This window comes from Catharus ustulatus, chromosome 2 (assembly GCF_009819885.2).
Source record: "Catharus ustulatus isolate bCatUst1 chromosome 2, bCatUst1.pri.v2, whole genome shotgun sequence".
NCBI lineage: Eukaryota > Metazoa > Chordata > Aves > Passeriformes > Turdidae > Catharus > Catharus ustulatus.
Window position 1 is genome coordinate 55,765,471 of NC_046222.1, and position 14,766 is coordinate 55,780,236.

Below are 14,766 nucleotides of genomic sequence, written 5' to 3' on the forward strand. Positions count from 1 at the left end.
CAGTGCGGTAGAAGTGTCTAAGTGCATGTTAGAAAACAACAGCAAATTCTTCATTTTCATCCATGTCAAAACCAAAAAAATTAAATGTTAGACTAGAAGGAAAAGAACTTATGCTATAATTTTTAGCTATTATGTCGTTCCTGATGGACAAAGAGAAAAATGGTGGGGTTTATTTCCTTTGATAAAACATCTGAAATGTACAGGCCCAAAAGCAATGAACTCTGGACACTGGGGACAAGTGAACTCTTCTGGTCAAAAGTTTTCTGAACTGCTAACTCTAATGGGAATCCATAAGGCGATTAGGATTTCTAAACCTCCTTGAAGCCAAGTTACACCAGTCACATGGTACCAAAATAGGAGTACAGTACTATCAAAAGACATAATATGAAATACTTAAAAATCAGTTGTTTGGAAAGGAATGAAACCCCCTCTACCTGGTTTTTAAACCAGTTCTTGAAATTTGAGAAAATGATGGTGTTGTCATCTGTATTTTACCATCTGGAAAACAGTGGAGTACCTCATTGGTGAGTAGTAATAATGGAAGAAATTTAAAAAAAAAAAAATCATGCTTTTTTAGCTCTCTGAAAACAAAGTCTAAGTTTTTCCGCAACATGGAGTAATTTGCAAACACAAATTGTTAAACACAAATGTTGCATAGTCTTGAATTATTGGAAAAACACAACTCTGAGGTTGGTTTTTCAGGCTAATTGTTAGGTTTTTATTAGGATCAGTCCTCTGAAAACCTGAGATGCACTGCAATAAAGTGGTGTCCTTTTCACGTGGACTGTGGAATACCAAAAGTCAAACTATTGCACTGGAATGCTCATGTTATTCTCCAGTTAAGCCCTTTGTGGGGTGTTTATTGCAGATATTTGTATTGGATACTACAGGCAATGTTCTCTTTTCTTCCATCTGTGAATCGCAGATGTTGCCTATTTTGCTTTTGAATGTACCATTCTGCTTTTGGGAAATAAGAATACAGAGCATTTCTGGCTTTATGAGAGAGAGCAGAGTTTTCCAGTAAATGAATAGCACATTGGAAAAAAACAGTATTTCACTTTCTCAATGGATAAGCAGCAAGCTCTTTCCAAAATTACAGCTTAAATTCACAGAATGTCTTTAAGTTTGCTGAGTGACTGCTTGCCCAAAGCCATGTTGAGGTAATGCCAAATGCCAGAGTACTTATATACTTTGAAATAAAGTCCATATTCAACAGTCTGCTGCTCTTTATTTCCATATTTACTTCCAGTTTAAGCTAACAGGAAGATGGTCTAAAATAAGTTTGGGACCTCAACAATTTGAACATGTCTGAAAAAATTGCATTGATCATATGCAATGGATTTGCTCACACATTCTTACAGCTGTAGAAATTTGTTTTGGATATCACCTTCTGGTAAGATGGAAAACCTGAGCTGAAATGTTTTATTTTGGGAAGAACATATTGTAGTTGAGGATACCATTTAATAGCATTGTTAAAAGTTCTTGATGAATATCTCCTGCCAGACTGGCCTAGACAACTGTCAAAGGATTTGCCCAGTGCCTATGGAAATGAGTGGAAATAATCTCACCGATTTCAGTGAGTTTTGCTAGTTGACTCGGCCACCATGTTATTCAGCACATGCTCACTTCTGCTTCAACCACTTCCTCACCTTGCCACATGCTTTAACTTTTCTCTATCAATCCTATACAACAGAGAAAAAGAAAGGAGTGTTAAAACAGGGTGATGAGCTAGGCACGGAAATGAATCATTCAGCATTCTGCTGTGGAAGTGCATTGCGATTGAACACAGTGGAATAATTTGAGTAAGTAGCTATGCCCATGGAAAAGCAGTACAGTGGGTCTTTTTTACAACTTAGGAAAGGTTTTTAAGACAAGCTACTCTGGATTTTTGGCAGTTCAATAGGATTTTCCCATAAACTTTATTTACATTTCCTCTGCAATAAATGAGGAGCCTGGAAATAGACTTTCTCATTGCCAAAAATATGTGAGTATTTGCATGTAGTTGTAGTAGAGTGAACAACATGTACATTAATTCCTGATGGAAACCTAGCTGTACTTGCTTGCGATAACTTGACCTTTACTCAGTGAGGCTTGTTAATGATTTCCATAGTAATCACACTTCCACTGGTCCAGCATAATAAAAGAGAGGATTACCCAATACTGTGCCACAAACAAGACTTTATCACAGGTTGAGGAAAAGCAGCTGAGATTTTTCTGTTCTTGATTAGACAATCTTGAGAAGAACCTAACTGGAAAAGGAAAGGAGAATGCTCTGGAGGAGCAGAAGGGATCACAGAATAGTTGGAGTTGGGAGCTTCAAAGGTTTTTTCCTCCAAAGCCCCTGCAATGAGCAGAGACATCTTCAACTGCAATCAGCAGGGACATCAAAGGATGCTCAGAGCCTCAGCCCCAGCTGACCTTGCCTATTTCCATGGATGGGCCATCTACTACTCTGAGCAACCTCTTCCAGTGTTTTACCACTCTCATAGTAAAAAACCCCTTACTTATATCTAACATAAATAGATCCTCTTTCAACTTAAAACCATCACCCCTTTTCTTATCACTACTTGTTCTTGTCAAAAGACTCTCTCCAGCTCCTTCTGAGGCACCCTTAAGGTACTGGAAGTCTGACATATGAGTTTTATACACCAGAGGACTCTTACCCATGTTTTATAGTTGCAGATTTGGCCAAGGAAGGGAACAAGATAAATCACAACGGTAAAAACTATAATTTCTTTAGGACCATAAAATATTTTTAAAATAAAGCTTGCCTTAAACTCAACTGAATAATAAATCCTTTTTCCATATGGATGCTGGAAAGGGGTTTGACAATGGCTGGCTCAAGGGGACAACCACCAAAGGAAGTGTTATGTTAATTGAAGGGAATTTGCTTTAAGATTTCTGATTATTAACCTATCTATGGAGTGTGAATTTTGTGGGCCTAATTCCAATATTTTCCAGCTTTAAAGCAGGCTTCAAAGAACTTCTTGTGTGGAGTTAATAAAAAAAATTGAGACTTTTATACAGCCTACAATGGGTGATTTTATTTTGCATAACTACTCTGCTGGAAAAATAGCTGGTTTTGATTTGGAACTCATTGAAATAAATCCCTCTTTGTAAGGGCTGGACCTGCTTCTTAGTCACTTCTTCTACAGAAATGAGATTTCTTTTCAAGTGTGATTAATTGGCAGTCTTTGATATTATGATTAATTAAACATCTCATCCAGACCCCATTAAAGGTAAAACTCAGCACACCTTCAGTTAATGTCAGGAGGCTGAGGAGAGTTGCTATGAAACCACTGGGATTATACATTTTCTTTGTGCATAAGCCATCAAGTAGAATCAAAGTGCTGAGGATATTAGGTAATTTTCTTCTGTACAGACGGATGAGTAATGTTTGTCTATTGGTAATACAGTACAAAAGTTCAACCTTCTCTGAATTCCATTTTTATGCATGTAAACCCCATTAAATAAAAACTCATTTGAATTGAACAAGAAAGAATCACACTTTTTGCTTCTTAATTCCAGAAATGCTCCATTTTGTTTTGCATACCAGCTGTTTTCAGTCTTAAAGTGAAAGAACCCATAACTTGGTACTGGTGCCTGGCTGCAACAGCTGCTTTTATTTTGTATTTAAAGTCATAAAATAACAAAGAGTTAAAGTTAAACCACTGTATTGTTCTGTGTTATGGTGAGTTTCACGGGGAAATTACATCTGAAAACAAAAGGGAAAATCTCTATCCTGAAGGATATATCAGTCCTCTTCAATTCCTTCCCCATTTTTGAACAACAGGATGTGACAGAATCTAGAAATCATCTATTTCCACCTTTTTCCCTCCTGATTTTCAATCTGATTCAGTAATATACTTCATAGTAGGAAAATATGTCTGTCAAAGAGAGCCCAAAAGAATTCTGTAAACCAGGTGACTGTTATAAGTATTGAAGCAAAAGGACTGTGAGAAAATGCTTCACTATCTATGGTGGGTTTGAAGTTCCTTATAAAGGTTTCTAATTCAACTGCCTGTCTTTTACGACAGGGATATATTTGAAGTGCCATCCCACTAAGTGCTATATTTTTGGCCAAGTGTGAAAAATGTGATTATTTCAGTTATCTCAGATTCATGGAAGTTTTACTGGTTTTGTCTGGGATAGAGCTAATTTCCTTCAAGGTAGCTGGGAAGGAGTAGTGCTTTGGATTTGTTCTGAAAACAGTGTTGATAGCATGAGGATATTTTAATCATTACTGAGCAGGGGTTGCACCTTGTCAAGGCCCTGTCTGCCTCTCACTACACCCCATCAGCGGGTGGGGTGCACCAGAAGCTGGGGTGGGACACAGCTTTGACAGCTGATCCCAACTGACCAAAGATATCCCACATCTTATGGCATCACGCTCAGTGTATAAAGCTGTGGGAAGAAGAAGGGAATGTTTGGAACGATGGAATTTTTCTTACCACATGTCTATTACACGTAATGGGGTTCTGCTTTCCTGGAGATGGTTGAACACCTGTGTGCCCATGGCAAGTGGTGAATTAACTCCTTGTTCCGCTTTGCTTGTGTGCACAGCTTTTGCTTTGCCTATTAAACTGTTTTTTTCTCAACCCATAAGTTATCCAGCTTTTACCTTTCTGTTTTTCTCCCCTATTCTGCTGTGAGCAGGAGTGAATGGTTTAACTGCTGGCTGGGGTTAAACCATGACAAAGGTCCACTCAGGCCATGGCACTAGGACTGACTGGAACAACTAACCACAGTTTTGTTTTCCTAATCTTTAAAAAACTTTCACATTTTTCCTTCCAACATTCTATAAGCATTATAACTCTAAATATGATTCTCATGTTTGTCTTGTTTATGTATTTCTGTATATCTTTTTATCTGGGCTTGCACAGACCTTTAATGATTTCTTCCATTCCTCCATGACACAAAACCTCAACATATGTTTGAAAAGGATATACAATATTTTTTTAGAAAAATACAAAGTTAATTTTATTAGCTTTGACATGACCATTGTTTAAGAGGGATGTTATTTTTAGTTCTTCCCTGTCTCCTGGACCCTGATTTATTTTCTGGTTTACTGGAATGCATCCTTGGACATAAATTACAGTAGTGTATGTGGAAAACCTGATCTTTTCTGAAAAAGAATACATAGCTGATTTGTCTCTGCTTAATGCAATTTTCCATCAAAATTTCAGTATGTAAAAATGTGATGTTTCGTATTGATAGAGCATGGATTTTTTTGACTTGCTCAAATAAATGAGGTAAACCTTCCACTGAAAATAAAATAAAGCCCCAAGCATGTTAATGAAAATTAAAGCATGGTAATAACCCATTTTTAACTCAATGCTTATTCCATTCATTAATCTCATAGTTTTTTCTATTATTTTAAGATGAAGACTATCCTTCTTTACATCAGCAGCTGATAAAAGTGATCATGTGAAAGGAATGTAGAGGTAGGAACATTTGTTTGCTTAAAGACACAAAGTTGATAGCAAGGCAAAGAACTGTCAGCCTGAAAGCAAAGATGGAAAGTTGTTGAAGAGAAAGCGTCTCTCAAATGGCAATTGTATACTAATATCAGTGCCTCTGCGCTTCACTCAGGATTTTAATCAATTTCTTTATGGTATTGACCTGACATAAGTCCCTTTACTACATAAATCATTGGGAAATCTGGTAGGGAGTGTTCATTTCTGCATTACACACTCTTCTGTCCAGAAGGTAAATCTTTCTTGGTGTCAGTTATAGAATTTTAAAATACAGTAATTTCACGATTATAAGCCGCACCATTTTGAATAAAATTTTGGTCCGAACCCAAAGTGCGGCTTATAATCAGGTGCGGCTTATATATGGACAAAGAACGAAAAGTTACTGTTTTAGTTTGGAGGACAGGTGTCTGCTGAGAAAGGCAGGAACTTCTCTTTGAAATGGAGAATGTAAACCCCCTCCCTCCAAATTATTATAATGTTGAAATCAAGGGTTTTTCAGGCAAAAATATGGGAATTAGGAATAACAGTTCTTTGCTAGGGAAATTCAAATAGAAATACAGTACTACAAAGAAACAAACTCCAAACCCTGAGAAAGTCAGAGTACAACCTGACACCCCGTCAGGCAGGGAGTTGGTAGCAGTCCCATTAAATGGTGGCTGCAGTCCCCTTGCAGTGACAGATGTGATTCAGTTGAAGCAGTGCTCCTGTAGAAGGTGCAGTTTCCCTCCGGAGGTCCAGTGGTGATGTGGAGAAATCTGGTTTTCCTCTGGAGTCCAGTGGAGAAAGGGGCTACCTTAGTGTCCCAAACCCTCTGTTTTTATCTTGGTAAGAAATGCTGGGCTCTTTCCACTGGCTGGAGCAACTTCCAATGGGATGCAGTAATTTTATCAGTCCCACAGTGGGACTCAATGGGCCATTAGCAGAAAATGACTTGCTGGAGGAAGGATGGGTTGTGAAAAGATAAAGAACAATGCCCTGTCTGGTTTCAATGGATGGCCCATTAATAGAATATCTGCCATTGAGATAAGGATCACTGCCCCCACCCTCAACAGATGGTGATAGAATAGATACCTTTTATCACACTCTGTATTGTAATGTGCGGCTTATAATCAGGTGTGGCTTTTGTATGGACAAAGAATGAAAAGTTGCTGGCACCCGGAAGTGCAGCTTATGCTCAGTGCGGCTTATAATCATGAAATTGCTGTAATTTAAGTCGGAAGGGTCTGCCATAGACCATTCATGTTCAGAAGCCTGTTACTCTGTGGGTTTGGCATGCAGCTGGCAGGAGAAATAAGAAACTCGCCCCAGCTCCCATCCCCATCTCTCCGGCCGTAGAGCTATGTAACCACTTTTGGTATGATCACATTTTCTCTGGCAGGGTCACCAGTACCCATGCTGGTGATCAGAGGAGGATGATCACCCAAAGGCCTCTGCACTCTTTCTCTACCACCCCACATCTGAGCTCCTAACAAGAAACATATCTGCAGGATGACTTATCTAGAACCAGGCCTCCACTCACAGGAGTCCAAAGCCAAACCAAATAAAGTATTCTGCTGTAGCTAGCACAGGTTTATTTCTTAAGAAAAGCTCCAAATCGTAGGGTGATTTAATATAAAATGAGATTTTCTTCAGTGCTTGTTCATCTTCTGTCCCATTTCCTGTATGCACAGTCTCCAGTATGCTGCAAAAGAAGTGTACAAATATGCCCTTTCCAGCACGGGAACATGTCTTTTCCAAGCTAGTCAATACCCTTAATAGTCTTTGAAGATGCATTCTGGCTACAATTGCATACTATATATACTAAAGTCTTTGTGTGAACTCTTTAAAGGGTATTGTGAAAGTTTTTGGATTTACAAGAGGAAGAACTGAGACATGCCCACATGGCATTTGACACATTTTTATGGAAGAAAGAATCTGTACATTCAACTTATTTTTCACATGCCAAGAACTTGATATCTTCATGCAAAATAACAAGAAAGAAATAAAATATGAATTAGTGCAGAAGAATCAACATCTTTGTTTGCTCTCCTCTGGCCCAGAAGTTGACTTAAATCATCTTTTCCCATTCTTTTTCCATTATAGAGGTTCTACGTGTACACGTCTCCAAATATGCTTTTGACATTCATGATACTCACATATGGCAGTCATTAACTGCTGCAAAAATGTACCATAGTTGATTTAATTATTTTTCTAGAACATTATTTGAGGAATTCAGGTACAAGCACACGTTCCTAGAGACACACTCTATACTTTGTATCACCTTCTACTGAGAAAAATACATACTGAATTTTGGAAATAACATTATATACCTGTCATGAATGACTAAACCACATCTGATTCATTTCTCAAGAGAAAAATTAAAGGCAGAGTCAGTATTTTGCAAGCAGACAGATTAAGCTGTAGTCTTGCGAAGAAAATTAGCGAAATATATCAAGCTCAGAAAACTGGAGGGATCTTAACATTTCCTAATTTCAGAACCAGTTCACTGGTACACTATGCCATCTATAAATGTTCTTCCTTTTTGTCTTTTGACATCCACTATTACTGAGTACAGGTCAAAATATGGCTTTCCTGACCCATCTCTCTCGATTGTCACCCACAATACTCTTTTCTATGGCCAATTTTAAAAATCTTGGTCCACCTTTATGGGTAAAGGTCACTCAGGTTTTACACAGTTTTTGAACCAGACCAGTTTTCATTACTTCTACTTTTCTTCTTTTCCAATGACATCTCCCTTCCTCAGCAAGGTCCTCAGGATTACTCTTGCCTGTCCTAGTCTCTTACTTGTCCATATACCTCCTTTTCTCCCTGCACCTGATCTGACCCTGGAACTGAGGAATACTCTTCAGCTGATGCCATGAGACCCTTGGCTAGACTCTAACTCTTCTCTAAACAAAAACCATGGAAAATCACAACTATGTAAACAGAAATCAACACTGTAAATAACTCTTCAAGGCCAGTAGGAACTTGGCAGCATGATCAGTCCTTTGGCTGAATAATACTGTGGTCTTGTGGATAGAGGTTAATTGATACAGAGCAGCAGAATCCAGCCTTATATTTTTTTCAAGTTGGATTTCGACAAATGTGAAGTCAAATTATGCCGGTACTGATTACTGGTGTCTTGTTATGCACTTCCTTTGTGAAATTTTTGCAAAAAATTTGGAGATATAAGGTCCATATTACTAAAGTGAGGCAAGGAAACATATAAACTTCAACTAATCTGCCTCCATCAATAAGAATGTTAACTTTCTAGTGCAGTCTAGCTCTTTGGGCTCTCTGTGTATTTGTCAGAGGGCAAGAGGTAACTCCATGATTAATGAGAGAAATCACGTTTTTCTTTCCTTTTGTACTTTCATACCATAAAGCAAGTGTCCACAATGACTTGAACAAAACTGAGGTGCTGTTGTAGTGAAGTTTAATCAAAAAGCATTTCTGGGTATTGATTTCCTCTCAATGTCATCGTCATTCCGTCAGAAGGGAAATTTATGTGTGCCCATTAGACACATTTATTTATTTGTAACCCGAGACAATGTCACATTTTCAAAATATCACCTTTCCAAGCCTTTTTCCCAGCCTTTTTTCCCCCCCTCTATTCCAATTAGATCTTATAATCTATGGAAAAACATAGACAATTCTAGAAAACAAATAATTTGACTTTTCAGTTACTGTCTTTAGGATGCCTAAGATGCTACATATCTATCTATATATACATAGATAGATATTCCTAATTCTGCCTCTATCTGTATATTCTTCTCTATTTTTCAACAAAAGTAGTTTTTGTGATTATCTAAGTGAAAACAAATGTTAATAATGTCCCTGAAAATTCCTGGAAACTGGAAGAATTTTTTTATTCCCTTTAGGGCTGATGATACAGTTCTGTGAGTTTATAAAATACTTTGTTAGACCAGTTTACATTTTGAAACTCCCACTTTGTTGCCAAAAGTTATAAAAATAGTTCCCAGTGTAATGTGAATGATTTCATTCACAGCAGCCATGCAAGAGAACACCCACAGCTCAGGAGAGCCACTTCATGCAAAATGAGGTCTCCGAAGAAAGTATACAGATTGACAGAGGAGTTGTGTGCTTGGAGATGTGTGTACTGGGTTAAGGAAAAGCTGCTCCACCCTGAGTGTCAGCTGTGGTGAACATTTTATCCACGTCTGCTTTTACCAGAAAAAAAAAATCAGTCACCCAGCCTGTTATGCTACAAAAGATTCTGTGCCTCACATACAACCAAGGAGCAGTGCGCATGTGAAACATTTTCCACTCATCAATAATTGATAGGGCATGAGGTAGTGTAGAATGTGTATGTGTGTCTAGGTATATATAGCAAATATATATATTTGTTTTTACCACACAGTGTATTAATTAGTAGATTGTGCCACATATTAGAAAATATATAGTTGTATCTGGAAAGCTAAATGACCTAAATGAGAATTTCTCTAAGCTTGTAAAAGCCCCTAGAGTTTGAATAATAAAAAGGAAACTCTGAAGTCACCCTGAGTTAGGTACAGATTGTGATTTCACTAATATATCACTGTCAATCATGTCATGAAGCATGTTTATACAGAGAAGGCATGACTTGTTTGTGTCTCTTCAGTTGCTTTGTCTATTTACTGGGAGTACCACTAATGTTATGACATGAAATATGCTTAAAACAACAGAAATCACAAAACTGCAGTTTTCTAGCTTCTTTTGATGAGTTGTTGCATGTTACTTCACTTTTTCACTAAAATGTGCATGCTTTGAATTAGCTTAAAAAAAATTCATTACTGCTTCTCTGGGTCAGCCAAGAAGCAGAAGTCTGTGTCCAGCTTTCCTGAGGGTACTGCTATTTATCTTAGAGTTTTACATATGTGCCCAAAAAAACCCCTTCTTTACAGCACTCCTCAAAACATGCCTGTTGAAGTTTTGATTTAGATTTCAGTTTCAAAGTTAGTCTAAAAGCAAACTTAATGCTGGCAGAAAAGTGCAACCGCAAATGTTCCACAGTTCATGAAAAACAGGTTTAGTTTTCCTTAAGAAGCTGCACATATACACATGGGAAACGTTTCAGGACCTTCACAGGAAACAAGAACATAACCAAAACTGCAAAGGAGGCAGGACACCACGTGTCATTGAGAGGTGTTGGTGCTCTACCTTTGGTGTCACAGCTCTTTCTGGAGAGAGACTCTGTGCTGTTTTCAAGGCCACTTCATCCATCCTTGCAGTGCCCATGGTCATAGTCATAGCATCTTGTGGAGCAATATGGCATGCTGGAATAGGATTTATGGAGCAGCTCAGCTTATATTTTATCCTTGCTGCTTCCCAAAATATTCAGATTTTATTTTTTTTTCCCTAAAGCGCACAGAGGTTTGTCAGTCATTCACAAGGCAGCAAATCTTCGTCTTTTTTAAGGCATGTCTTGCCCTCACTTCCACAGCTGTCTCCTCTGAGCCCTCAGTGGGCTCATGAAGGGACTTCTTAATTTCATACACTGCAGGTTGGATTTAGCATAGATAGTAAAACCAGGTGCTACAGAAATGAATAGCAGTAGTCATATTTCCTAAATAAACAGGCCTTCTGCCTTCCTCACACTTTTGCCTTAGACAAGAAACCTAATGCAGGTTTACCCACACACTTTGGAAGGAAACATTTTTATGCTTGTCTCGAGCAAGAGTTTGAAGAAAGAACAGCATGAAGGAAGCAGAGGTATTATCTGTAATATTCTTTCGTATGTTATATGCTCACAGGCAATGTAGCGTGACTGAAACAGATGGAAAAGAAATACCCCAAAACAGGATATGGCTGACAGTCATATTCAGCAATTCTCTCATATTGTGGAAGTTATTTTGCAGATTACAGCGGTCACACTCTCAAGTGCTGATGGTAAAAGAGGAGGAAGAAGGAGAAAGAGGGTGATATACCCCTAACATAGCAAACACAGAGATGAAGCGGGCCAAGACAAGCCAAACAGATTTTTTTTCTACCCTTCTGGTTATATACAAGAGATTTTTGTTTCAAAAGTAACAGGAAAACAGTAAATTATTAAATAATGGACCAAGACTGTGGAGCTTCACTACTCTGTTTACTCACTTGATTAATGGTTTTGAAGTACAGTAATTTCACAATTATAAGCCGCACCATTTTGACTAAAATTTTGCTCCCAACCCGGAAATGCGGCTTACACTCAGGAGCGGCTAATATATGAACAAAGTTCTGAAATTTCCCAACCCGGAAGTGCACGCTGAGGTGCCCAGCTGAGCACCTGCCAGTAAAACCTGGGATTGCGCAATTGTTACAAATTGGTTACTCTGTTGCACGGTTGGTGGAGGCGGGTCTCGTGCCAGCAGCGCAGTGGGGGAGGCGGGGACTCCGTGCTGCCGTCCCTGCGGCCTGGGGGAGAGGCAGGAGATCTGTGCTGCCGGCCCAGTGGCCCGGGGGAAAAGCGGGAACTTCCTCCTGCCAACCCCAGGGGGGAGGCTGGGGCTCCCTCCTGCTGGCCCCACAGTGGGGGGCGGAGGCAGGGGCTCCATGCCTCCCTCCCCCTCCCACCACGTGTGCGAGCGGGCTCCATGCCTCTCTCCTGCCAGCACCGCGGGGCAGCGCCCGGCCAGAGCGAGCGTTCCAACGATCATTACTAATTTGTTACTTTGTTTTATGCGGATCCTCGCTGTGAACGAAAATGCAGCTTATATTCTAGTGCGACTTATACATGGACAAACACCTAAACATTGCTGACACCCGGACATGTGGCTTATAATCAGGTGCAGCTTGTAATCATGAAATTACTGTACTTAAAAAATCCCTGCCCCATATCTGTGAGCATTGAAGTCCCTGAATATGCACCTGTGTAGCCTGTATCTCCTGACTGCTGCGGATTATCTAAGAATTTGTTGCTGTGAGTGAACATTAAATCTGCATATGAGAATAACCCTTTTGTTCTGATTTATCAGCAAAATATGTACAATAACAGGAGCAAAAGCAGGCAGCAGTGAGGATTGGCATCAGATACATGCAGTGGAGGATTTGCTTAGAAGTTGCTCATGGTGTTTCACAAGTTACTTGTAAAGCTTTGTGTGCTATTTGTGCTCTATGCTGGGCGTAGGGATGCTAGTTGGGCTGAGTTTTTTTTTTAATTGACTTTACAGAGGCTTTGTTTCCATATGTATTTATTTGGTTACCATACCTGGTTAAGCGTTATCTTCCATCCCTCTGACACATTTTGCACTACTTCAGAATAAAAAGTTTGTAGGGCTGTTTTCTAAAGTGGATTGAGAAGATCCAACTGAAGACAAAACAATTTTCCTTCCCAGCTGAATACATTCTTCCTTCCAGTTCAAATTACGGTTCATTAACCAGCTCTGCTTATATAGCCCTGAGTGATGCGTGAAAAAGAAATGTGCTACACAGCTCAAGATGTCTAAGGTCATAAATGCAAAGCATAGCCCCAAGAGGCTTTCACCCCTTTTCCCTTGCCCATTGGCATTTATTCCTTACTTCTCCAGTGCACTGGCACTGAAGTTAGGCAGCTTGGGTGACAAGAGGGCTCAGGCAGCTGTAAACCAGATGAAAAAGTAATGGACTGTTCCTGATTTGGCTTTACTGAGTTATAAAGTATGTGCCAGAGTAGCTTCATTATGTGCCAGAGTAGCTTCATTGTAAGACAGACTACATGTAAGACTTAATGTTAGACTTTGACATCTATGGGCTTTTATACTCAAAGTTTATAAGCATCCATCACCTTCTGTCTCTCTCTCTTGTCTGAACAAGGCTATGAAATATTAATCCCCAAGTCACAGGATTTATGCTGTTTTGAACCTGTCCTAAATTATGTTTAATATATCCTGAAAGTCTCCACAGACCAGAAATTTTTCCTTATTTGACAGATGAAGTAATTTTGTTTTCAGGAACAAAAAAGAGGATATTAGAGATGACAGAATTATGTTAATATTGTCAGTGGTCTCTTCCACACAGAAATGCAGAAATAATGAAGTAAAAAATATCTGACTGGACTTGCACATGTTCTTTTGGGCTTTACTCAAGAAACCAAGTAGTTACTGTGTGTTATGATGTCAGAATCAGGACATTGATGGTGATGAACCGGTAAAAACTCATCTCATAGACATGGATAATTTTCTTGGTATTAAAAAATAAAAGGGGAAAAAATGGGAGCATACGTGGTTTATTTTTCTAAGGAAAATCAATACTCTGCATTTCTAGTGTTTCCTAGTGTTCAGCCAGTATCATAATTTACAACCATTAAAGGTCGTATTTTTTGCAGTAATGTTAAAATATTTTATTCTTTCTGTCTTCAAATAAACCATGAATGTACTTCAAGAGTTTCTTTCTCCTCTCACAATTGTAGTTCTACAGCATTTCCATGCAGGGCATTTTTTTCAGGTCACATACTCTGTTCTCTTCCAAACTATTTGCAATTAGCTTCCACAATTAATTTACACATTTTATCCAATCTTCCACTCCCAGTTAGTCTAACATTGTTTCTGCTTTGAATTGAATGATTCCTCAACATGTAATTTTCAGACTCTACCTCTGTTCATATGCTCATGATGTTTTCTTGTAACAACATGGGTGCTCAGTTTTGGTAATATCTGGTAAATATTTGGTAAAATCTCTTCTTAGGTTTTTTTTTATTTCATATAAACATATTTTGTTTTTTTTTCTCACCAATATATATTTCATGTGTCTGAATCTTTCTTTCCCAAAGTGCATTAATCCCAAAGTGCATTTATCGAATTTCAGTTTAAATTTTCTGAGCATGTTGCCAATTTATGAACAACATTTTAAATTCTGTCTCTGTTCTCTGAAATACTGGTAATATTGCCTATATTTGTTAATGTTCCTGAATTCAGAAACAATTTCCTTTTTTACACTCCTTGCAAATAACAAAAAAAAAAAAAGATTAATAGTGTCATAAAAAGAGAGAATGGTGGTCTACATTTAATGATTCACTGCTTAGATAGTGTCATTGCACTTATAAAACATTATTAATTAGTCTGGAGACTTGTATTTTAATGAGGACTGATACATAAATGGAAAAAAATAAGCCCATACTTTGCATGTGGTATCTTTATACTGCCTTAGAAAAATGCTCTCTAAGGCCTGGTGGGACAACACATTCATCATCTGGTCCATGGCATGTCCAGTAACTTGTCAGCAGTGATCTCCCACATACAATAGGAGTGGTTTTAAGCCATGCAATTTATTTGTTTGTTTTGGCAATTAAAATACCATCTGCACATCAAAGACATCTTTATAACTGTTTGTAATGTCCAAACTTGTGTGGGTA